The following is a 26,921-nucleotide window of genomic DNA, read 5'->3' on the forward strand; positions in this document are numbered from 1 at the left end:
ACTTGATATTTGACCTGAGCCATTTTCTACAACATATTGTATGGGCAGCAGCTACTGAGAAAATAAAAAGTTCCTGCTTGCCATTAAAATTGGGGTTTCCAGGTCACGTACTGAGACATGACTGTCTTCATGCTTGTTATTGAATACTGAGATGATCTCTTTATCATATTCAAGCAAGTCCAATTGTTTACATTCATGAATGTGGTTTGTACACCAGTGTCTTTTTCTGGAAGTGTATCATGTCTGGCAGAAAATGGTAGCTCTTGCTTTGCTGTGATCAAACTTTTTATACTTTATGTAACAGTGCAAGAGTAAAATATCATCATTCCTTTATTATTGTAGGTGTTAAAGCCAAGAGCCATACCACGCACAGTTCAGAACACATAAACCAACTGAAGCTAAGTGTGTTTGAGCATGGGCAGTATTTGGATGGGAAACCATCTAGGAAAAGCTTGGGTTGCTCCTGGAAGAGATGTTGCTGAGGCCATCAGTGGATGCTTTCCCTGTGGTCTGTGTGTGGATCCCAATACCTGACTGCAGTAATGAAGACAAGGTACTGTAAAAACTAGTGCCGTCTCTTAGATGAGACATAAAGCAATTGTGGCTCTCTGTGGTCAAAAAAGGTTCCTAGGCATCTTTCTAAAAGAGTAGGGTGTATCCTGATGTCCTGCATTAATTGTTCACCAGAGCCTGTTCATTTTGACTCCTGAGTCCTTCTCTTTTCCTTGCTGGTTAATTATTTCTCACTTTAGTTAACTACCTAATAGCTAAACTGTGGTGAGTAGGGCTGGGTGATAAATCAAATTAATCTGATTAATTACAGTTTTTGTTTTAAATCGATTTGAAAAATGCTTAAATCGAATAATCAGGTTTAATCTAATGCTTTCTCTCTCACAAGTCCTCCTACAAAAGTCTGCACCTGTAATTCTCTTGGTTACCACAACTGGACGTTGGCGATGTTACCCAAGAACGAGAGACCTCCTGGTCTGCACATGACAGAGAGCACATATACGGCTGAAGAACACGCAATAATGTCAAAACAAGGGCTTGTTACTTCACTCACATGCACATGGTTTGGTTTTGCGAGGTCAGATGTGGAACAGACCACTGTGTGGTGCAAGGTTTGTAAAAGAGGACTTAAAACAAAAAGTAGCAACACTACAAAACTGTTCCAGCATCTGAAACAATGGCATCCACTGGAATGGGAGCAATGTGTTTCCTGGCAAAATTCCAATGCTAGCTGTAACCGCATTCCCAGAACTAATGTTAGAACAAGGCCAACTGTAGCTGCCTTGTTTTCCAGTGTCACACTATATGGCAAGACATTACAGATGCAGTGGCATTTTATACCAGTAAAGACATGGTACCCGTTTATATGGTAGAAAAGTCTGTGTTTGTTAGAATGCTAAAAGTAATAGACCCCAAGTATAGAATACTGAGCCACAAATATTTTGCAGAGGTGGCATTGCCCCACCTGTACAATGAAACACGGGGAGAAATTGCCATGCAGTTGGAAAAAGCATTATTTTACTCTTCAAAAATGGATCTCTGGACATGCAGAACCATGCAGTCTTACATGAACATGAAAGTTCATTTTATTGACAAGGACTGGGCACTAAAAAGCATCTGCCTCCAGACGTCCTACTTCTTTGATGATCAGAAATAAGAGCTCAAGGGCTGAAAGAATCCCTGGCGTCCTGGAAGCTCACAGAAGACCAAACGGTTTGCATGACCACCGATGCTGGGACAAATATAATCAAAGCCATGAAAGTCAATCAGTGGAGTCACCTTTAGTGCTTTGGACACAGGCTGCACAACACCATAGTTAAGTGGGTTGTATAGCCTACTGGGCCTATTGCCAATCACAATTAACATTAGAACCGCCGGTGTTAATAAAGAAAGAAAGAAAGAAAGAAAGAAAGGATTGATGAAGAACTGGTTCTTTAGAGTTGAGGCTAGTGGTCAGGGTTAACGCCCAAGGTGGAGTAGATGGTGCTTACAGGTTGGGGTAACTCCTGCTGAGAGCCCAGGGAGCAGGAGTGACCAGCCGTTGAGGGATATGCTAGAGAAAGGAGCAGGACACGTTGGGACCTCATAGATGCCGAGGGATTAGGTAAGGGACACAAGCAGGATAAAGGTTTGCCTGTGCTTGATGGAGGTTGCCTACTCTGTTTTAGAAGGAGATACAGCGACTCATGAATGGTTTTAAAAGACTGCACTGAACTTTAACTCAAACACTTTGTTTGACTGAAGAAAAGAACAAAGCACTGTTTTGCACCTACCTCAGTTGTTATGTGTCATATTTGCCCAGTCCATCTAGTTGTGACTATTGATGTTCTGCATTCAAGGACAAGTAGGCCAGTTATCAGTATCACAGAGAATAGTTAATCTTCCTAAAGGCTGTGGAAAGTTACTAGGAAAGTTAGAAACTTACAGTAAACAACTTACCACATCGTCGAATCATTGCTATATAAATCCATCCATCCATTACCCAACCCGCTATATCCTAAGTACAGGGTCATAGGGGTCTGCTAGAGCCAATCCCAGCCAACACAGGGCGCAAGGCAGGAAACAAACCCCGGGCAGGGCGCCAGCCCACTGCAGGCTATATAAATCCTTTGTTACTTAATAGCAGTAGATATATAGATAAACATATGTATAAAAATGGACGTATATCTAAAAACATTAATAAATAATTTCCTTTACAGTTCCTGCCTTGCATTAAAGCTGCTGGAAAAGGCTTTCACCCTAACAATTTTATTACTAGATTAAGAGGTTATAAAAGTAGATAAATGGAGTGATCAGATAAAATCCAATTACAGGTTAACTTTACCCACCACATAGAAAAAGGAGATGAAACTTTAAAGGAGTTTTTCATTTACTGTACAGCTGGCAGAAGTGAGGTTTGGATTTTAACAAATCAACTAAGTCTGTACAAGTAAAGAAAAAGTTGCAGTTCACAGATAAAATCAAAGGGCAGAAGAGAAGATCTTCATCAGTGCATTAAGCAACCTGAAATCTTTTTAAAAAGAATTAGAAGGCTTCATTTAGTGAAGTAAATTGGAAATTATATAACTGAAAATAACACAAGAAATGACTAAGTACTATTTCCTAGCAATAAATGTGAATAGGATGCAAGGAGATTTAATTTTGCAACAGCATCAAAGATGTCTAGTAAGCATATAAGAATGTTGGCAGTGAAATGGGTACTAAAAAATTGACCAGGGAAAATCAATTTAAAATGCTTCAATGTACCTATACATGATGGAATATAAAAGAAAACAAATTAAGGTTTAGTTATAAATTACAGCTATGCCGTCAGTTCATTTTATCTGTTCCCGTACAATTTTAGCAGTACAATATATAGGATTGTGATATTTAGAATGCTTTTGTCCTGCATTAATAAGTACATGTATATATTTTATGTAAGTTTACATTTTTGATTTCATATAATTAATAACAGACCTGAATAATTACAGCAAATAGCAGCTCTTATATAAAGAAGTGGTAATTAATGGAATGCACCATTTTTAATTAAGCCAAAAGCAAGTTCTATTCAAGCTTTACCAATGTAATGGGCTTATTCTTAGACACAAATGAACATATTTAATTAGATCCAGTTTTAAGTGTCTGATTGCCTGTTCCAGTGAGTAGTTTAACACTTCCAACATTTTAACATGCAAAACGTAGACAAATTAGGTTTTTTTCCTGCCTTGTTTCCATTTGTCCATATTTGTCGAATGCAATAAATTATTTTTTTTACTTTAAAAAAAAAATGTTTTATCAAACATGTCCTTCATACAATATAAGTAGTAACTCAGTCTAACTTCTCCCAAGGCATCAGTCAATCTTCTTTTTACAGAGCTCCATTAACAACATTCATTGTACCAAGAAGCATTACAAAGCAGATTAGATTGAAATACAGTATTGGAATAAAATATATGAACTCATAAAATAATTTTTGCTTTTATCATTCTGTCCTCCTGCAATCTAAAACTTACATCCTCCTGGCTACTGAAACTTAATAATGTCTCGGTTGATACCTGGATTGGGCAAAAGATAAAAAAATGTAAAAGATGAAGGCCACATAGCTGTAACATTCTATTTTTAATGTTCTTTATTTTTTCCAACATGAGAATAAATAGCCTTTATTTTTTGCTTTTTCAGATTCTTGTTGACCCAGCCCTTCTTTAACTCTATTATATTTACAGACAAATTCCATGTCAAAGAGAAACTATTTCTTAATAAAGCACCATTCAATTCTGGGAAGAGTTCTTTGCACATGAACTTGGTTCTTTGTGCTTTGAAACTTTCTAAGATGTTTAATGTATTTAAGACTACCCAGCAGGATACTAACAGATTAAGAAAACTAGCCTGTGTTATTGTATGCAGTGAGAGACCTTTTAAAATCATGAGCCATTGGTATTTCACAAATCTGTTAACATCTATCAATGGCTTGTGAAGCCTATTATGGATCTAAATAAAGTAACCTTCATGTGGATACATCTTTTGGTAACCAAAAATGTTTCCCCCATGGTATTGTTCTGAAGAAACACTCTTGCACCTTTATTGTTTCAGAGTGTATATCATCCTCTTTCATTAATGTGGTTTCACATATTTGTGTATAAGTGACAACTATCCAGTCTTTATATGTTTTGTTTGTTCTGGTCTGAATACCTAAAGTGTGTGTGCAACTTACTGTTATATTTATGGTAAGAATAAAAGCTCGGTACAAAACACAAAATGGAAAGAAGTACAAATATGCATTAGACAATGCATACAAAAATGTACACAAATAAAGAAAATATTTTATAGCAGAGATGTATGGATGCATACAGATGTAGAAAAGGATCTGTCAAATTATATGTATAATTAACAGAATGAATTATTAATTAGTTTGCATCTAGCATACTTCATTTTATATAGAAGAAGGTGCATACATGTTGGTGCATACATGTCATTAATGACTAATGAAGCATCTATTGACAAAAATTAATTTGTTTTAAAAGTGATAATCACCCTAATTTTACTCCAACACTGAAATGCAATCAGTTTAAATTTGTGATATTTGCAATGTTTATAGCATAACGCATGGCACTTTCATACTCATTGTTATAAGTCAGAAATCAAAGAAGTATATGGAATAATAGAAGCCCAACAAATTTTCTCCATACACCATTTTTGTTGCTTTTTACTCAATGTAGTCTTCAATTCATGCACATCTGCATTCAGATGGTCATTTACATATTAAAATCTGAGATGCAATCTATGCTACTTATTTCTTAACTCAGTGTGTCCAGCACAAAATTGGCAAGTGAACGCTATGCCAACTAATGTGGATATAAGGCAAGAACAAATTCTGGATGTGACACAAGGCAATTGCTTATCATATTCAAATGTTCACTAAATAAAACATGACTTTCCAAACCTTAATGTGTCATACACACACAATGAAAGAGTGTGCTCCAGTCAGGAGAACACAATGGAGATGGGATATGCTAAAGTGCATGTACTAACTTCTCTTCCTCTTTCAGCTCATGAGTGGAAGATTTCACTTCACTTGTGGAGTCTTCCTGTCCCTTCCATTGCTGTCCCTAAATAACCAGAAGTTGGCTTTAATTTTGGACCTGCAACTGCTGAATCTACTAAATACTTGCAGTTTTAATTCCACCAGTATTGGCAAACGTAATGGTATCCAGGCTGCCTTATTAAGTATTTTTCTCATAAATTTTGAACTATAGAAGTGGTGTGAGCCAATGAAGCACAGTTTTCTTTCTGTCCAAACAGCCTCTGTGTAGCAGCAATTACAATATATTTGATTGAGATTTGAATTGTATGATAACAATTGGGATCAGAGATGTGAAGTATTGATGCCTTGGTTAGGAGTGACAATATACAAAAGAGTTTAGAATGCAATAAAGGAATAGGTGCAAAATAAGAGTTGTAATGCTGTTTTTTTCCAATTATACACTGTGCCTCTCATTTTTTCATACAAGACTATGGGGCTTCGCATCCCTTCGCCACCCTGCCTGTGCTATGCGCTAGCCTCTTTGTAGTTCTGCTGCTCACATTTGGAGATGCGGATGTACAATTTAAACATATTTTTATTTTCATGGGAATTGCTACATATGAATCAATGCAACATATAAATACCTGTGATTGAATTTTGTTTCTTTCTCGCTATTAAATAAAACAACTATTTCGAATGTTTGGCTCCGAGATTTGTTAATTGTCTTTACAAAAGCTATTGTAACCGGAAACTGTGAATGTTTTAAAAGGAATGGCATATCAAAATCTCCTTTGTTGTCTAATGTTATCCATGGAAGATATACTACATTACCTTTCTTGGATACATCATTCTTTCTACAGTAATTTGTGCGTTGTAAGACCGGACGTTGTTAATGGTTGTAGATATTGTTTGGGATATTGTAAGTGTTTGTTTTCATCTTCTGCACGATCACCACCAACTGTTTCATCAATTTGCCATGTAACTGTTTGACATTTTTGGATGCATTTAACTAATTTGATGTGTAACCGATCAACATTTTTGGCGTTAATTTGTTTAACTTCCTCGTTTCTCTATGCTTGGATTGCGGGTGTACTCATTTTTTATGTTGATAACCCTTTGTGATGAAATTCTACAATAAGATTTGGACATAATACATCTTCTTTATTTGGTAACTTAAATTGAGGAAAACATTAAAATGTATAAGTGTGTCTGACAAAAGCATTCACTCAAATGAGAGTTGAAATGTTTGTTTGAAAATGTTTGAGAGGAAGGTGTGACTTAAAACAATCTCAAGGCAAAAGTCTCATCTTGCGGGACTTGAAAAAAATCTCTCTTCCAAAAAGTCTTGTCGCATCGAAGGATTTTTTTTATATAATAGAGAGATATTGGTGACAAAAGTGTATTATCTTTAGAGCAGCTATCACCAAGCCTTCTACAGCATAACAATGTCTAAGCAATTAAATGGTTTTGCCAATCAGTCTAAGCTACGCAATATCAGAGAAAATGTCTTATTTATTCACTGTCTTTGTTCAGAAGGACAGAATACTTTTTATACTTTGCCAGTAGATGATATGGTAGTGAAGATTTTTTTTCTACTGAAAGTAAATTTGGTCACTGAATGTTGCACATTTTGCCAGTGCAGACAAGGAAATGTGGAATCGATAAAGCAGTATGTGAGAGGTGACACTTGCATATGAGTTTGGAGACCTGATGGATGAAATGATTCAAGACCAGCTCCTTCATCACAAATCAGAGAATTAATTCTTCTAGAAAGTAATTTAACCTTAATAAAAGTGATTACATTTGCCAGCTAGATTAAAATTGCAACGGCTGAGGCAAATATATTTAGTTAAGGGGCTGTGGAATGCACAGAATATGACGTCTGTGGAAAAACTGGACAACTGCCACTTCAGAAGAACAGTGTTCAAGCAAATATGATGAAAAATATATAAAAAAAAGTTTCCATGTATGTATCAATGCAATTCAGTTCAATTTTTGTTTATCTCTCTTCACTGACCACAAGTGCAAAGCACTGCAACAAGCTGACAGGTAAAATACAAATTACAAATTATACAAAACAGATAATGTTAGCACATACAAATACAGATTTGGTTAATCACACAGTAAAGCAAAAATAATGTCAAACTGATTAACATAAGTAGATTTACTTAATTCAATATACATTGATTTCAGAACGTTTTCAGACCGCTTCACTTTTTACACAGTTGCAGCCTTATGCTAAAATCACTTCAATTCATTTTTACCCTTCATCAAGCTTTCTGAAAGCACTGTGTGTTCATTGATATTGTTGAGATATGAAACAGGAGAGAAGAAAACCGAAACTGTAGTCAGCTGTATCTCTACAGAAAATAAACCTAGTGATCCACAGTTGGTTGTAACAGATAAAGTCAAAAAACAAAGTCAGACAATGGTCACATTTCTGGATAGTCAGGTTAACTGGCCATCCAGTCTCTCTTGGACACATGCAGTATTATAGATGAATGTTTAAGGCACTCTAATAATGTGGAAGGATTGAGCATGTTTGGGGCATTATCTTCCCTAGAATGCCAGAGGGCAGCCCCCTGAATTCCTGCACGGCATGCTGGGAGTTGGAGTTTTGAGCATCCCTGTTGGGTTCCGTGGGTACCACCAGGGGGAGCTGCAATTATGGCTGAGCCCTTTGTGGCGGTGCTTCCGCCACACCCGGAAGTGATGCCGGAAGAAGGTTGTGGAGCACCTGGAGCACTTCCGGGTGCCCTTCAAAAGGAGCCAGCTGCCACTAGTGGAGGAACTAGAGTCGGGAGGAGGTGGACAAAGTGAGCAGTGAAGATGGAAACAATAAGAGAGAGTGAAAGAGAAGAGGAAGAAGAAGAAAACTGTGTTTTGTGCTATGAATGGTGCTTATGAATTGTGCGGTAAAGGTGGGAAATGGGGGATTATGTTTCCCACGAAGAAAAAGTAAAATCTTTGTGCTAAAACTTGTGTCTGTGACTGTTATGCCAGGTGTTTGGGGAGCTCTGCGCCCCCTAGTGTTCACAGGTGATAAAATCATTTCTTTCTTGGATATATCTTTGAATTTAAAGGTTTCCACTACCTCTAGTATCTTCCTCATCATTAGGAAAACAGCCTGGCAGTATAGTAGTGGCAGCATTGCAAGATACAGAGAAGAAAAACAGAATAGATAAGGGTTAGTAATAGTTCAAAATTAATTTATCATCCACATGTTTGTACAAATAGCTAACAACCATACTTGAAATTATGCTATGTACCATGATGAAGATGCAGAGTGGCATAAATGTAAGAAACATGGCATTTACTAAAAATGTGTTGCATTGCATTTATTACAGAGGTGTATGAAGTATCTACTCCTTATTGAGTTGTCTGAATGAGGGGATCATATTAATGTTCACTTGTCAGATAAAATCATGTGCACTGCTCTTTTGTGCTGCATTAGTGTATCCAGTTAGCCCGACAGTGAGCTGTTTCAGTGTTATCCAAGTTTGTCTACTCAAAACATTTTGCAAAAGAACCTCATACAACACCAAAACTGAAACCAGCTATTTAAGGGAGCACATTCTTGCCCTTGGATGTCAGCCTGTGACCATAGTATGCAGAACAGTAGACAGCAAGAGAGTCTAACAGTCTAGAAGCTGAGATATATATAGTAAAAGAAGGAACAGCAAGAATGGGTATAGATCTTTTTACTACAATGAATATACAGCGTCAACAATTGTACTGTTTGAAATTAACAAACCGGGTTATTCAAAAGACTACATGAGCAGATGTGAAACGACTTCAACAGAAATTGTACCATTTACTTTATATCTCAATGGGTTTCCCCAATTATGGTAACAAAGAAGAAGACAACAGCAGATGTATTGCTATGGACAGTTATGTATTGCCACATATGTAACATTGTTTGAAGTGGAAAAAATGAAGCCTGTAATTCATGCATGCAACCCCCATTAACCCCTCATGTATAAAACTTGGTTACACTTGGAAATGTGGATAAGCCATTTCTTACATACAGTATTATACAACAAGAACAAGGTATGAAATTTGGTTTAATGCTTCAGCAAGATTCAGCCATCTGTAAAAACTGCACAGACTTTTTCGGTGTTGGCATTTTAGCAACACCAAGCAGCAACACAATGAAATGAACAGAGAATCTTGTTTCATTTTGCATTTCAATGATTTATTATGATATTTTTGAACCAATTATATCAGTTAACTGACATGTTCTCTCTATACAATATTGGCAATAACACCTAATGCATACCCTTATTATAATTGCCTTAGTGTATAACCTATTTATTTATAAAAAGGGGGTGTTGTATATTGTAGGACATAACTGGAAATGGCAGCGTTAGCTGTTTTGTAGAATATCGTCAATGGCAGGCCACTGGGGATTACAATGATTTTTTGGCTCATGATGACGACTGGCTTATAAGCTGATTTAAAATTCATGGAGTTAGGTACTGAATTGGATCCTGCATTACAGAAACCATCGTGCTGAAATCAAGCAATCCCCATTCCGTTACAGGTTTTAGCAACATAGGGTATTTGGTGACGGCAGTTTTTCAGCATGAACTGGCTGACCAGTCAGGAAACTGTCAGTCATCCCTGAGCCGTGTCATGCTATCTGCCATATAATTAAGATGCTGCCCATATACTATAAATTTTCTTCCAGTCAAGGTGTGCAAGCAGAGATTAAAAGGCAACATCCAGTGATTGCTGATTTTTCTAATGAAATTGTAACAACTGACTGCATACATGTTACGATAATGGTCCTTTTACCAAATGAATTTCCTTTTGAAAACTGAAAGCATTTTCTTTCAACTAATATGCAATTAATATATGATGCTCAAATGTCTTTGACTAACATTGTTGTGAGGTGACCAATGGTTCCTTTATTTTATCAAATAGTAGTATGGGAAGCAGACATCCTCCTTGTGTGTGATGGTTGGCTTCTTACTAAGTAAGCCTAATTGACAGGATTGCAATTAGGTTTGGTACATCACAAAAGCAATGCTTTTGCAGTACTCTGCTTCAGTCAGTAATACCTCAAGTTCACATTCACTTACGCTTCATTTTCTGCCTTTTTTTCCTGCTGTTCCATGTTTTGTAGCAAAGACATCACTCTGGAATATGGCCAGATTTATATAGTGATCATAAATATTGAGTACTGAAGTCTATGACCAACTCTTTGGTTTTTTTGAGGTAGAAATTATTGTTCTGGCTTAGAATACCATTCTGTGGTATTCTTAAAGATCAATGTGGAGGAAATGATGATGCTAATCTACAATGCTGGTGTCTGCAAATTAGGAAGTATAACATCTACTTGTAGAAGGTGGAAAAAAGTCCAAAGTCTCTGTTTCTGTTAAATAACTGTGTAAAATGGTGATCTCTAGTGTGGAGTATATCTAGCACTTTTGCATAGATAGATAGGTAGATAGACACCATGGTCTGAACACATTGTTACTTGGCACTTACAGTTTGTTCTTTCGCTTCTGCTGAATAGTTTGTTGTCTGTGTGCAGCATTGTTTATAACTTAGCTTGTCTTCATTCTCTCCTCTGTTACATCCTCCAGGGAGTCCAGGAACCCAGTCTTCTGTGCCTGCTCTGCCCTTTCTTATATAACTACTCTTTGCTATGAGACCAATCAAACCTGTCATTGATGTGCATCCTCGAGTTCTAGTGGACCACCTCTATATTCACCCCTGAATAGTGATTGGACATAGAGCCTCTTTGGTGTGGCGAAGTCAATACCAGTTTCTTGGTTTAGCTGATGTTACGTTTCAAAGAATTCTTTCTCCACCAAGAAACAAATGTTTTAAGACTGACTCCTATACTGTCATCCCACTTATCGGTAAATCCCATAAGTTGCAAGTGACATAACCTGATGTTATAGTTACAGTGTGTGGTGTATAGAGTGAATAGAAAAGGAGAAAGGTATGTTCTTTGTGGTATTCCAGGGTTGCTCATATCCCTACCAGAGTCACAATCCTTGAGTCTCACGAACTGCAAACTGCCAGATACTCCATTGTCCATAGCAGGATCATTTGAAGTGCAAAGGTTATGGATTTCTCCATGGGCCCATTGCAGTGATAAGTAAATTGGAGGTGATTTAGATTCTCTTAAATATTAAATTTATACTAAATTTCATGGTTCAACTTCCATAGGTCAAACCTTGCAGGCTTGGAATCAGCCTAGTAGTACTACTCTGGATTTGTTCTAAAACTATATCTTTTTTTGTAATATAGAGACCAAGACTGCACACAGTATCCCAGATAAGGCCTCAGTGGTATTTTGTCTTAAGCATAATTTCTCTTGACTTATGCTGTACACATTGTGCTATATAATCTAACATCCTATTAGCCTCCTTAATGGCTTCTATGCATTTTCTGGATATAGCGATGAGTCCAATACAACCTTTACTTACAATAAATTTCATATGCCCCGTCTGTTTTCTGTCCAAGTCCTCCTGCAATGAAGCTGAGTTTAACCTACATTATTTTCTTATCCAACTAGTTTTCGGTTATCTTCAAAATAACCTTCTTATTTTTATATTATATTCCACATTATTTATGTATTGTTAAAAGTGGAATTCCTCAGTGATCAGTGCTAGGGCTGCTTATTTTTTCATATCACCTAATTGTGAAAAAGTTCCTCATCTTAACTCACCACTCCTGGCTTTTAAGTCAAATTTTGCCCCATCTAAATTCGGTGCCTTGGATTCCCACTTCTTGTAGTTTGACAAATACGGTGCCTTATCAGACGCTTTCTGAAAATTCAGATAAACAGTATTATAAGCACCTGTCTACTCTTTGGTTTTTATTGCTTCTTTATAGAATTCCAGTCTATTAGTGAAACACAATCTCCCCCATCTGAACCCATTGTGACTGTTTACCAACACTTGTTCTTACCATGTGCTGCCCAATCTTTTTGTTAGCAATTTCTTCCATTAATTTACCTTAGTTGCATGTCAAATTTACTGGTGTATAGATACTTAGATCAGCCCAATCACCTTTTTTAAAATAGTGTAGCAATTTTTAGCTTCCAGTCTTTAGATAATTCCCCTGTGGGCAGGTGCTTTTTGAGAAATAGGTGTCAATGGTTAATATATGCCATCTCTAACCTCTATAAACACTCTATGATAGATTTTATCCTGCCCCATTGATTTGTTATATTTCAGCCTATTTAATCTATGCAGCACTTCTCTCACTGTAATGTCCAAAATATGAAGTATCTCCTTAGTAGTCTCTGTTAATGATGCTAGCTTGTCAGTCTTCTTCACTTTAGAAAATGCAAGTTAAATCATTTGCTATTGCACTGTCTGCATGTTTTAGTTCACTTTCACTGTTCCATGTCCACTTCACCTCCTAACAGAATGTTTTTTTTCCCCTACTAAGATATTAAAAGAATCTCTTTAAGTCATCTTTATTTTCTGTAATTTTTCTCTGCAAATGTCTTTTACCTTCTTTTTTAATTACTGCTCTCATAAGCCTTGTTAATACTGGAATTACTTGCCTTGTGTGTGTGTTATGCAACTGCTTTTGACTTAGTAGTTTCTTTTTCTGTTCCTTATTTATCCACTATATATTTCTGTCTACCCAAAAAGTACTGTATGTATATGTTTTGCATTGTAAAGTGATGGCACATACTGTTTATCCATTTAGTGATATAGCGTCACTTACGGCACTGGCCAAAAATATACACCAAAATGTTAATTTTCTGTTCCCTCTGACAGTTGCCAGGTACATTACTATGGTAAATTACTAGACCTAATATTTCTGACTGTTCCGATTTAAGCCAAGTTCACAAACCTTAAAACTAATCATACCACCTGAAAACTATAAAAGTTATTGATAAAGATAAACCAATAAAATGAATGCAGCTAAATACTTAATCACATTCTCAAGGGCACGGAGAGAAGTTAAAGGGAAGTGCTTTCAAATTGGAATCCAGGAAACAGTCCTTCATTCATAGAATAAATGAAAATAAAAGAATAAATGACTGAAATGTGTAGTTTAAACAGATAAAGTGACGAGGAAATATCCCGACAGGATCGAGAGATATATCTGTTATTAGCCAACTAAACAACCTGAGTGGATAAATTGCTTTCCTTTTGTTTATAAAATGTAATGCACAGCACAAAATATTCTCTATCTTCAGTCTAACTTATGGTATTTAACAGATAGAAACCTAGTGGCCATCTGCCCCGAATAGTTAAACTGGAAATTGAGCGATTCCAGCCTTTTCATTGTACTTCTGTGTTACTAGCAGGAGAAAATGCAAATATTGTCTAGTAGAAATATTTTCTGGTCATAAGCTAACAATGATCCCTATAAACAAGCACTTCAAGGCTTGTTGCTCTTATTGAATAAAGTTAAAGAAAACGATTGTTGCTGGTCCCTTATATTTTTCAAGCTGTTCGTTTTTTCATTAATTCCTCAGTGATGATACAGAAAAAATTAAGTTTACAGAACTGCCATACCAATAATTAAAATAAATATGGCATTTTTGTTACATTAGGTTTTAATTTTCAAACACATTTAATGATTGTAATAAGAAAAGAGATTGTGCATTGATTAAAGCTGCATCTCTATTCATTTGCTAATTTTATAAAGAGAAAATCAATCTATTGTTGTGATGTGGTTTCAATTTTGTGATGATCTTGGATGAACATTACAAGTTAAGTGTCGATAAACCTGTAAGCTCAAAAAACTGTCAGGTCAAGTTAATTTCTCATACATTGGCTTTCTACCATGTCATACTGCATCTTAATTAAGGCTTCCTAAAATATGTCCTAGTTTATTATGTACTTCTCCCTGTTTTCTTAAAACCAAAAAGTGCGTTTATCTGTTTTGCACTATTTCCTCAGCAGCAGTTGTAAGTTCTTCGGTACAACTGCAAATATCCCTTCAGTTCCAGTGTCTTGAATATTTAATTTTCTAATAATGGTGCACAGATCTTATTAATCAGTGATTTTTATATCACATATACTGTAAAAGAATCCACTTGCTTGTAATCATACTGAAAATATTGCAATGATCAGAAGATTGTACATTAGCACATTTACAGTAATAATAATTTCACTTCTTACAAATGCTCAGAAGATAAAATGAACTGGGATTTTTGGTTTGGTTTAAGATCAGCAAATCTATATTGTTTTTGTGATATATGGGTTTTTACTGTATATTTATGATCAGACTATTCATTTGACTGCTATAATATAACATTTCTAATGTAATGGATATTTTTGGAAATTAATACTTTGCTTAAAAAAGAAGATCAGTGTACTTTATTGTTAATTGAAGATGAGTATTCATAATGCATATAGCACATTTAAGAAAAGTATTAGGTCATTTTCAATGACTAGTTTTATTGTGCAGCGTAAGGGTCCAAGTCTCAGATAATTATTATTGAGCAATAAGACACCTTAACTATCACAGCTTTCTTTTGCTTGAAGAACGCCTCACATACAGTATATTATGTACTGAATTCCAAAGACATCTGTTTGATTAATTGACAATAATTATTTCTATTGTCTATTTAGCTCATATTTTTTTTTTCTAATGTAACATCACAATATATATTTGTTTATTTTCAATTCTGTCTAAGGCAGATTAAGTGACTATGCATAATGTCACACGATGAGTCAAACGCAGGCATTAAATTGGCAGCCCAGGTCACAATCTTTGCCATGATATGAAGTTACTTAGTTTGAAGTTTAGCTTGCTTTCCATCAGGGGCTTTCACAAAAGTTGTGCTATAATAAGATAGCAGCTGTGAAAACATAATCTACCCTACTTAAAGATAATCCATCAAGGATTTCTAGTCACACAACCCGAAAAACAAATGTATAGGATCCCATTTAATGTTTCTGTTGATGGCTTTCCTATGCGTCCATGCCCATATGTACTTTAGCATGGCAGTCAATTTCTCTATTAGTGTTTGTGGGCAACTTTCTACTGTCTTTTTGAAATTATTTTAGTATTTCAATGGTGCAACAAATACAGTAATGAGCAGTGTATGATTTTCCTGTGGTGAGAGCCGTTTAATGTACTTTCCAAATCTTCCTTGAATGCATTCATTCTATGTCTCTTTGCAGCCTTCACAGCAATAGTATAGTCAAAAGGTAATTTTATCTCCCAAAGGAAAATTTCAGTATATGATAATATTATACACTTTAGTAACATGTAATAGCAACCACTTTTTTACAAATAACAGCCATTGCAGAAAAAAAAGAGTAAAGGAGTACATAAACAACCAGAATGCAAACCATACAAAACACATATTTTATAATAATAAAATAATAATAATACATTGTATTTATATAGCACCTTTGCCATGCTCCAGTTGCTTCATAAAAACTAAAATTGAATAACATGGAATAAACAATATTGGAAACAACATAATCTACTATACCACTAAGGTCTGTGTGTTCTCAAAACAATCTGATTGGCCAATTTGGCTTTGGTGATCTGCGATCAAAAGAGGAAGTGTGAATGTGAGACGAGGACGAGTGAAGGCGTACAAGGCACTCCAAGAGTATCACCTTTAAAGACGGCCTATATAAAAGCAGACAGGAGATGATAAACGTGTCTCAGAAATAATCACATAAAATCAGGCTTTATGGGAGTGCACTCGAGAGAGGAAACACCGGTGAAGAGACATTCACACATGCAAATAAAGAGGAAAGATAAATGGAGAATGAAAGACAGAAAACATTTTTCCATTATTTTGTTACCTGTCAAAGATGGGTACCGTGGCTAGTATCCGTATAAAACTAAAAGTAAATACGGAAAACTCAAAGCTTTGAATTATTATAAGAGACAATAAACGAGAATAAAAATGTAAAAAAAAAATACAAAATAATACAAAACCCTGAACAAATAACATGATTTACGATACAAATGCAAATCATCCTGAGCAGAGAGGGTAAACTGTAAGAAAGGGTCAGAATGTCAAGGTAAATAAAACACTGTCTTGAATAAATTTGTTTTAAGTTATTTTTTTAAAGAACGAGTGGGCCAGGAGCCTGTATAAACAACAGGTAAGTTGTCTTTTAAAATTACAGTAAAAAAACTTCAATGTAATTTAATTCATCTATCAAGCCATGAACTGGCCTTCCTTTAATAAAAACTTTTTTTTATTGCCCACTGTCTGGCTGTTTTTTATTTATTTTCTTTTATTTCCATAGCATGCATTCACATCCAGCCATGCTTACTTTACACAGTGATGCAAAATGTATTCATTTAACTGCTACTCTACTTCTAAGTGCTCAACTATTTATTTTTTGTTTTTTAAATAATAATATCACACTCACCAGATATCAGTTTCTATCCTCTGTTTTCTTACAGTAGCTTCTTTTAAAGAAATCCTTATCACAATTCTGGTCTGTTTAAAACCTGCTTATCTAAGTTGGCATTGCTAGGGGTCTTTTTTTTTATTCACTCCTTTTTCTCTCTCTCTCTGCATGTGTATTTGTGGCTGTGCAAGGGTACTCACGGCTCCTCTGACCCTCACTCTAGAAACGTCCCTGAAGTATAATCTTCTTTAATGAAAGGCATACTAGTTTCTTAGATTCATATGTATATATACAACTAATTTATATTTATTTACTTTATTTAAGGTCCTGCTGGATACATTATAAAGGTTACCAGATTGTGTTAAATTTGTAGATAACTATATAAAATAATATCCAAACAATGAAGTAACTAAAATCCTTCAAGTGTCAAATCCTGATTAAAAAAAAATACACTATGCATTTATTTTGAAGTTTTATGCAACCAAAGAAAGAATTACTATTGCTAGCTGTCCTTTTTGTAATGTAAAAGAATTGGTTTTTCATTACTTTCTCCATTGTAGTAGTTTGTCTATGTTATGTTATATAGGTTGGAGACGGTGGCACTGACCAAAAAGCAGGAGGCACAGCTGGAGGTAACATGTGCAGAGGAGAGATGCTTAGTATATTGGAAGAAGGATGCTAAGGATAGAGCTGCCAGGTAAGAGAAAAAGAGGAAGGTCTAAGAGAAGGTTTATGGATGTGGTGAGAGGGGACATGCAGGTGATGAGTGTAACAGAACAAGATGCAGAGGACAGAAAAATATGGAAGAAGATGTGGCAACCCCTAATGGGAGCAGCTGAAAGAAGGAGTAGTTTGTCTGCTGGTTTGGAAACTTGAGATTGTGTTATCAGTAATCATTTATAATTTTTACAGACATAACTAAAAAAATAAAGATAAATGTCTATTTGGTAAGTTCTGCTAGGCCAGGATAAAACTGGGGATATTGAAATAAGGTGTACAAAATGGGAAATCCACTAACCACTGATGCTTTATTGTTGTTTATGGTTCAAATTGATAAGAGCCTGTAAGTAGAATTAGCTTATTGCAAAATGACAAATAAGCCTGAAGAATTTAAAAATAATATAGGGATTTAATGATATGTTATATTACACTGAAGATGAAAATTTGGATTTCAAATGGTAAAACATTGGTGGAAAAATGTTTAATTGTTTCTGTATAAGAAGATATGTTCTATAATTGTAAAAAATTCGGACGTGAGCATTAGTGGGCTTTACGCCCTAGGATCCAAGTTACCGAAACTATTCTATGACATTTCAGCAATTATTTACCACTGTGATGCTGATCTTTCTGATCAGAAAATAAGTCATTACAATAGCAGTTGATGAGAAGAATCCACAATTAATTACAGAATTACGGTATTTGAGGGTTCCTCTAGAGTGTGTCTTTCTCTTGCACGATTTGGCTGAAAAACTAATCAGCATATCATTATCTCATATCAGGCTTAAGTTTTCAGTTTGGTGTTTTTCCGTCCAGCCGTTTTAGCTCTAGACCATTCTCAAGAAATTGTGACACACAGACACAGACAGATACATACCCATCATTGAGATATCGATGTTTTTGGTATGAGGGGACCATGATGTGTCAAAAACCAAAGATCGAAATTTTTGACAAATCTAAAGCTTTCGCTTCTCCCCCATAGACAATAGGTTATAGTGTGGGCAGGCGCAAAGCAATAAAGCTAAAAATCTCTTATTTTGATAGTAAACCCACTTAAGTCAGTTTAAAGGTCATGAGGGATGCAGTGTGCAGTCCAGGAACACTGCTGTAAACAGTCAGCTATTACCAGTGTAATTCAAATATGTCAAATCAGTTAGTTTGGGTATGTAGGCTACATGGGTAACAATCAACTTTCATACCAACTGTTCAGAAATCCAAGAACAATTACATGGAAAATTATACATAAATGAGTTAAAAGAAGGCCTGGATAAAATAAATAATGAAGGTTGCAGAAAATTATTATTTAGTACAGTAGCAGCAAATGTGAGACTTGCCCGGACACCACCAGTTTTACTGCTTTTTGTAATGGTGGAAGCTAACATGTACGGTGGAATCTAAATTGGAAAATCAACATCTATTCTCTTGGCAAATAAAAAGGTTATTGCCAGATTCTTTTTAAAAACAGTATGGCACCTGAGCAACATACTTATTTCAAATTACAAAATGGTCTCCAAAACCTCCATAACAGTGTTACATTTTTCTGAGATCAAAGATGAATTGAAAAAAATTATAACCCAACAACAGAAAACAGTTTTCTTATTAATTTTAAAGTACCATAGTGTATATTTATAGGATCAAACTAATAGGCTACATTAAAATGGCCTGACACGAGTGAGTGGATGAGTGTACTCAAAGACAGAGAAACATCCTTTCGTCATGAGTGCCTGTGTATGTAATACAGCTCAGAAATTCTCCTCCTTGCTGTAAACTCAAAATGCAAAAGATGGTTTGAAAGTTATAGGGATGGATATAGGCATGTGATAGACACTAATATTCATACTAATTTGATATTTTTGACTATTAGAAACAACTAGAACATTCCTTTGCCATTTGCTACTTTATACAAAATATTATTTAAAGAATATTGTGATATTCCAAATCTTTTCTAGATTCTTTTTTTGGGTCAGTCAACATATGAGTTAAATAATCATCATAAATGTATTCTTAAACTTTAATGTACAGCACAATTTCATTCATTTCAATTAACAGTGACAACTTAGCCATGGTAAAATTGGCACTGACTTATTCAAAAATGAAAATAAAATAAATAAATAAAACAAAACTTGTTACAATAATGACTTACTGAATATATTTTTTGATTCAGCTTACTATAATTACCCTCACACTGAATTATCATTTCTAACAAAAGCAAATATAATTTGGAGCAAGTCATGGCTTTTTGCACTTCATCTGTCAAATATAAAATTTCTTTACTAATAGTGAAAGCCAATAACCATCTATGCTGCTTTGAGCCTGCAGCAAATTTAATTAAATTGGGCATTTACAAAAATTGGTTGATGTTTTTTTGTGCTGAGGGTAAAGTAATTGTACTGCTTTATCCTCTGTGACTGATCTAATGATTTGAGATACAATTCTGCAAAATAAAATAAAATAATAATAATAATTGAGTGCATTCTTTCTTATTTATGTGTCTGTCTGACTTATGACTGACATTTTGTTCTACTTTCATTAGACGTTTTCAGAATCTAAACATGGAATTAGTTGCTGGTGGAGAAAGCAATATTCCATACTTAATTTTACTGTGATATGCCATGCTGTTCATGATGACGTTAGTCTGTGAGCTGCCTTGCAGAGTTTGTATTGCACATTTATTAAATTAAGATTGTTTAATTTATCATGTTGTCTAAAAGAAACAATATAAATACATTATAAATGTACTAATGTAGTGCTTCAATACGATGTAAAAACATGACTGTAAATTTATAATAAATTACTGGCTATGAATTTCATTACTTCCAGTAATGCAGATTAGGGCATTTCATGATACTAAATTGATGCTACTAGTCTATATGTGTGCTCGTATTCCCCCGACAATGTGCTGACACCCTGTCCAGGGATTGTTCCTGCCTCGCCCTTGATGCTTGCTGGGATTGGTGCAACCTTGGATGGATGGAATAATTAAACATGTATAAAGAAGATTTTTTAATGTGCCCTAAAAGTGTTGAAGAATCAGCATTGTAAGCTTATGGATTGTTTTACATTTATTACAGACGCTTATTGTGAGGTGATTGGTTACATAGAGAAAGTAAATGGGAGGACAGGAATTGGGGGCTTGTATGTTTGACAGATATAGCAGTGCAGTAATAAATTATTCCATCCATCCATCCATGGGCATGCACGTCCCATCAAGCATATTGCAGGAGGCAGAAATCCCTGGATGGGGCACCAGCTCATCGCTACCACTGTGTCACCATGCCCAATATCATGTAACATCATTTGTATTGCGATTAACGATTGGGTCGGAGAACACTTAGAATATGAGGCATTCAACGTGCTACTCACAATATGATATGATAGGATTTGAGAAACTATAGTAAATTAAACATTGATTTTAAGATAAGGTCTACGAAAGTGGAAATTTCGGGATTAAAGTCAACATTTCAACTTTAATCTTGACATAGACCTTTTTTTTTCCACTATGTCCCATTTTTTACTTCTCTATGACCCCAACATGATTCTGTACGACACTCAGACACTCAACTTTTCACGACGACTTTGACATCTTACCATTTCTTTTTTTTTGGGGAACTATGTGACTTTCTGAACATGAAGTTTTAAGTGACTCTGCTACACTGTGACACTTCATTAATTTCCTTTTTATGTCTTATACCACTAACTAAGCCACAAAATAGTATGTTTTTCTTTGAGTCCACTTTACTGAGCATTTGCTGAAATTCTTCTTTTTTACAAGTGCTTTTGCCATTGTCTTTTAACAAAAACCTGAATGGAAGGGGTTCTTTATATTGATTTGCATATTCAAATATGCAAAATTCTAAGAGGAGTCAGGGTGGAGTAGTTGGCATGTGCCTGTGCATTAAAATTCTTCTTGATTGGGATTTATAAATGGAAAGCTTACACACATTTCTATTTTTGTTTATATACCACCGCGTGAATTTTATGCACAGTATTATACTTGAGGCCCAAGGTCTCTTTGGTTGGTTGCTGCCCCACCAACTCATCAGGGTGACACATAGTAGGCATCATCTTTGCACATTTATTTTGTGGAGATGATTAACAACCCATATTTAACAACCAAAATCCTTCACTTTTCTTATCAGCCTCTAAAATATGGAAATTTTTAGCTCTTTTTCAATTTATTATAGTCTTTATTCTGTTAAAAGATGTGTCTACCAACACTTACACAGACTCTCCTGATTGAGTTTATTATTTTTTTTTTTTTAGTTTTCCTCTCTCGTCCCATGGGATTGAGTTTATATTGTTTTTATTTACATTTTTTACTTTTATAACATTTTAATATTAATTTATTGCAAAATTGTATTTTTTTATGTGCATTCATGTTTTTATTTTAAAAAATCTAAGTTTGATTTTAATATATTGTAACGTGTCCCTGTCTTGCACCCCAAAACACAAGGCTGAGTCTTAGTGCTTTAGCAAAACCAAATTCCACTTGAAACAGGAAGAAGCACGGTTATTTATTGTAATGGGATCTATCAATCTCCTATACACAGACACAGAAATCAGGCAGGGTCATGGCCAGGTTAGTAGCCAAATAATACTGTTCCCTGCATTTACAATGTTTCTTGAATCACCCATCGATGGCAAGAACTTATAGCGTGACCACGACCTTTTCGGATTTCGTTTCACAGCAAACTGCCACAGCGATTTGCACTGGCAAACGACAGGCTATCCTCCATAGACACGGCGATCGCACTTTGGGGCGCTCTTCGACATGCCGTCCCATTGAGGGGAGCCCCAAAAGAGTTTAGAAACCTTACAATACTTTATGTCAGAATTTAAGCTTATAATTTTTTCTTTTCATTTTTAATGTAATGTATCTAATTTAAAACACTTTTAAATCCAGGCATCACCACCAAAATAGACTACTGCTGGTAAAGCCAGTCCTGCTTATATATTGTGAAGGATGGCCGGCCATTTATCCCGGCCAATACCCCCAAGCCGCCAGGTGGAGCCCTCCTTGCAGCGTGGAGGTCCCCAGAAGACCAGCAGGGCATCAAGGACATTGGAGTTTTTATGCAAAGCCCTGCTGGATGCCGTGGGGGCCACAGGAGGGAGCTGCAGGGAGGACCGAGGGCTTCTTCGTGCCCTGTGACACGGAGGTTCGTCACAGGAAGAGCGACGGACTTCCGGGTTGAAGAAAAGGACTATTTACCCTGACCCGGAAGGAATAAGGACTTGTGGACTATTGGGGAGAAACACTTCCGGGTCAGGAGATATAAAAGGACTTTGGGAACTCGCAGACAATGAGCTGAGCTGGGTGGAAGGGTGGCAACGTGTCTGGGAGCTGGAGGATTGGTTTATTGTATTATTGTGATTTATTATATGAGTATTGTGGTAGAGAGTGTGCTTTGTGCACTGTGGAAGAAAAATAAAGTCAACATTTGGACTTTTACCTGGTGTCTGGAGTCGTGGACAGGGGTTCAAGGGAGCGAGAGCACCCCCTATCGTTCACAGTGGCGTAGTCGGCAGGATACTCTAGCGTCGTTTGCAGAGGACCTGAATAAAATATTTCTGTGGATAACAAACCCCGAGAAGACTACGGAATCAGGAATCACCACAACATCGCCAAAACCCGAAAAAACCAAGTCCAAAATGGGAAAGAAGAAGGGCAAGCAAAGCGACAACGCCAGCGGGAGTGCCGTAGGTGCAATGGCCGACGCTCGGGAGGAGTTAAGGAGAGGCCTTACAAGTCAGGAGAAACCTCCAGGAAGCAACGATCCCTCTAAGGTACGTGCCGGGAACGACATTAAAAATCCTTTTATTGTTTCTCACTTTGTCCCGTGCATGTACCTTGGAGATGACCACCTGGAGGCTCCGAAGGGAAAAGGAGACTGCCCCGATGACGACGGCCTTCTCCTGTCGAAGCCAGAGTGCCTAGAAATCGACTTCCGCATGATGGCAGCCGACGAGGGACACGGTAGCAAACCCGGTGCATTCTGGGAAGGAGGAGCTCCGCGTCCTGCTGTTTGCACCTTCGAGCCCGAAGGAACGGACTTGGTCTGTGGACTATTGGGCAGAAACACTTCCGGGTCAGGAGATATAAAAGGACTTTGGGAACTCGCAGACAATGAGCTGAGCTGGGTGGAAGGGTGGCAACGCGTCTGGGAGCTGGAGGATTGGTTTATTGTATTATTGTGATTTATTATATGAGTATTGTGGTAGAGAGTGTGCTTTGTGCACTGTGGAAGAAAAATAAAGTCAACATTTGGACTTTTACCTGGTGTCTGGAGTCGTGGACAGGGGTTCAAGGGAGCGAGAGCGCCCCCTATCATTCACAATATATTGTTCCCAAAATTATACATTGGTAAAATAACATACTCTTTAGGAAAATAGGGTAGAAGAAAAGTGTGGTTTTACAATGAAGTATCAATAAAGTAATTACACAGAGTGAATGGTGTACAGAGAAAAAAAACACGTTTTAACGATAAAAATCAAAATATGCCTATATTCTGTGAGTGGGCATCAGAGGATCTGCTTACAAGCTCTGTGGAGGTATGTAGTAAACCTTTGGGACAAAAGGGGGTAACATCACTAACACTGCCATCTCTTTCTCTCTCCACAGTTCCAAAAAATCACCCAGTGAGGACAACTGACTCTGCCCCTTCTAGTTTACTCTCCATAAAAGTCTGAGCTTCCCAGAAGGAAGTATTATCTGAAACTAAGAATGCAGCTTACATTAAAATTCTGGGTGAACATACAAGAATATGGTGAAAATCATCCAACTAAATGGCTGCTGGAACCAAGCTGGGAAAAAAAGAAACTGAAATATAGAAGCTTTGCATAAATTACTGAGGAAACTTTATGAGAAACTTGACTTAAACACCAAATCAATGAGTGTCGTGGTGCCTTATTCTGGGGTGCTTCCATGTTTGTGTGAAACACTGCAAATTAATTTGTTTACTGAAAAGAAAACAGAAAAAGAGAGGAAAGCTTTTAGTCATGGGTACAGTAGAATCTTATATTTATAATAACTATTATAGATACAGTACTTGCACTTGTATGAAGATGCCTCACAAAACAGTACTGATAGATTAGGGATTGGATTGGTGGTGCCTGTTACAGTAAAGCAGGCAAGGATAAATGATCATTTGTCAGTATATACAGGTGAAATGGCAGTTGTGGTGTTAGCTTTATAGTGGGTGGAGGAGGTAAGACCACTGAAAGCCGTAATCATATCTAACTCCAGTTCAACACTTTTGAGTTTGAAAGATTTTCATTCAGAAGCTAGGCCAGATGTATTGTTTGAAATATAGTAAGCCCTATTTAGGTTTAAAATAATGGGTCTTTCCGTACGTTTTTTGTGAATTCCTGCACATGTTAGTGTGAGTGGGAATGAGCAAGCAGATATTTTGGCAAAAGATGCAACAGGAAGGATTGAAGGATCCATGGTAAAGGATAAATAAAAGCATAATAAAAACAGAAATTAGAAGAATATGGAAGAGGCAATGGGATGAAGAGAAAACAGGGAGACATTTGTATAACACTCTGGAAGAAGTGGGATGGTCAAGAACTGCAAAGAACGGAGGAGGTGATATTATCAAGATTAAGGTTTGGGCAAACAAGGTTGAATAACAGTTTGTATTTAACAAAGGCACCGATTCATGGGAGGTATGTGTATTATTCTCAACAAGAAACAATCGAACACGTACTGGCAGAGTGTCCGAGATATATTCATGAGAGAGAATGGAACAGTTGGAACGGAACAAATTATAATTTCATATTGGTGATATTATTCAGAGAGGTTCTCAGGATTATCACTTTAAGTATCTAAGACAGTTTATAGAATATGATACTTATTTAATTATGGAGAGTGGGGAATTGTGTATGTTAAAATAAATATTCTGACTCACACTCCAGTTCAGGAAGTGGTGATAATGCACCTGACAGCTTCTTGCCAACCACCGTAAAACTGTTGGGTGGAGCTCTGCTACAGAAATTAGGCTTTGGACTAACTAGCCAACTGCTTTAATTTGATTTTCAGCCCTGATTTTGTGGAATATGTATGTCATGTATAGTTTTGGACATTAAACGGGATGACCCGGTTGGCACACCAAAGTTTCCTTTTTGTGGAGCTGTCATTCCTGTACCCGGTCACAATACATATATTATTATTTACTGCATTTATTTCTACAAATTACATGATGTTTCTTTTCTTATGTTTAAACATTATGTTTTATGTTTATGTCACCCTTCTTTGTAATTATTGTGTGGCACACTAAAAGGAAATATGGAAATACACTTGATAAGAATGAACTGAAAATGAAATTTCAAAGTAAGTGGTTTAGGCATTGTGCCCTTCAATGGGAAAATATTCTGTGCTTTGGAGTTATAAATGTTAGTTTGTTACTGTTGAGTATTGTTTGTACTATTATGTAAGATTTACAAGAATAGTAAAAAGGTTTTGAAGGTCAGTTAAGTTCCACTTTTCAATTGCTTGTCTATACTTGGCACTAGTAAATAAAGTGTGGTATATTATAATTAGAAGCACTCTTTTCCTTTGGAGAACATCATGATCTTTTCAAACATGATTGATCTTTTTCTACTTTTTTATGTTCTTCAATAAGGGTCTTTAAACTTTTCTTCTGCAGACAGGAGGCAAATTGAACATTTCTGGTCTATGATTGACAGATCCATTTAGATTTTAGAAGCAGGTTTTTGTAACCACACTGAAGACAATCTCTGGGACTCAGATTGCTGATCTTATCCACAACATGTGTAAATACATAAAAACAATGAGTGATGCAAGGAGGAGATCTGCCACATTTTAAATTTTATTATTATATACAATAAATTGATAATTTACAGGGCCATAAGTCAAAGTATTTTTTTCTGCGTCTGTTTCTGATTACTTCTTTCTTTACCTATTTTTGTTAAATGTGCACACCTCCTGTGATGTATTTGCTATTGGGAAACATCATTCTTTCATTTACTGCCTGCTTGTAAACAAACTGAAAAAACTTGCTTTGGCTAACTCCATTTTCTTGTGTCTGCAGAAGTTTGTGTTCAGTTATAACTTTGGAGTTCCACAATACAAATTAGTCATGTTCAAATTCTGTCTGTGGGGCTTTTTAAAAGAACACTGTGCAGAGTTTGCATGTTCTTCCCATTTCTGCTTTTATTTTTGACTAGTACTGTGGTTTTCCTCTCAAAAACATGTAAGCTAGGTTAACTAAAAATTCATGCATGAGATGATACATATACGAATGTACAATGTCTTAGAAATTCCAAAGCAGGTTTTTTTTTTTGTTTGTTCTTTATTGTGCCTTATACAATTTCTCGTACTAGGTATTTGTTAGTTTTCACATATCCCTTGGGGTCAG

Source organism: Polypterus senegalus, chromosome 15 (assembly GCF_016835505.1).
Source record: "Polypterus senegalus isolate Bchr_013 chromosome 15, ASM1683550v1, whole genome shotgun sequence".
Taxonomy (NCBI): Eukaryota; Metazoa; Chordata; class Cladistia; order Polypteriformes; family Polypteridae; genus Polypterus; species Polypterus senegalus.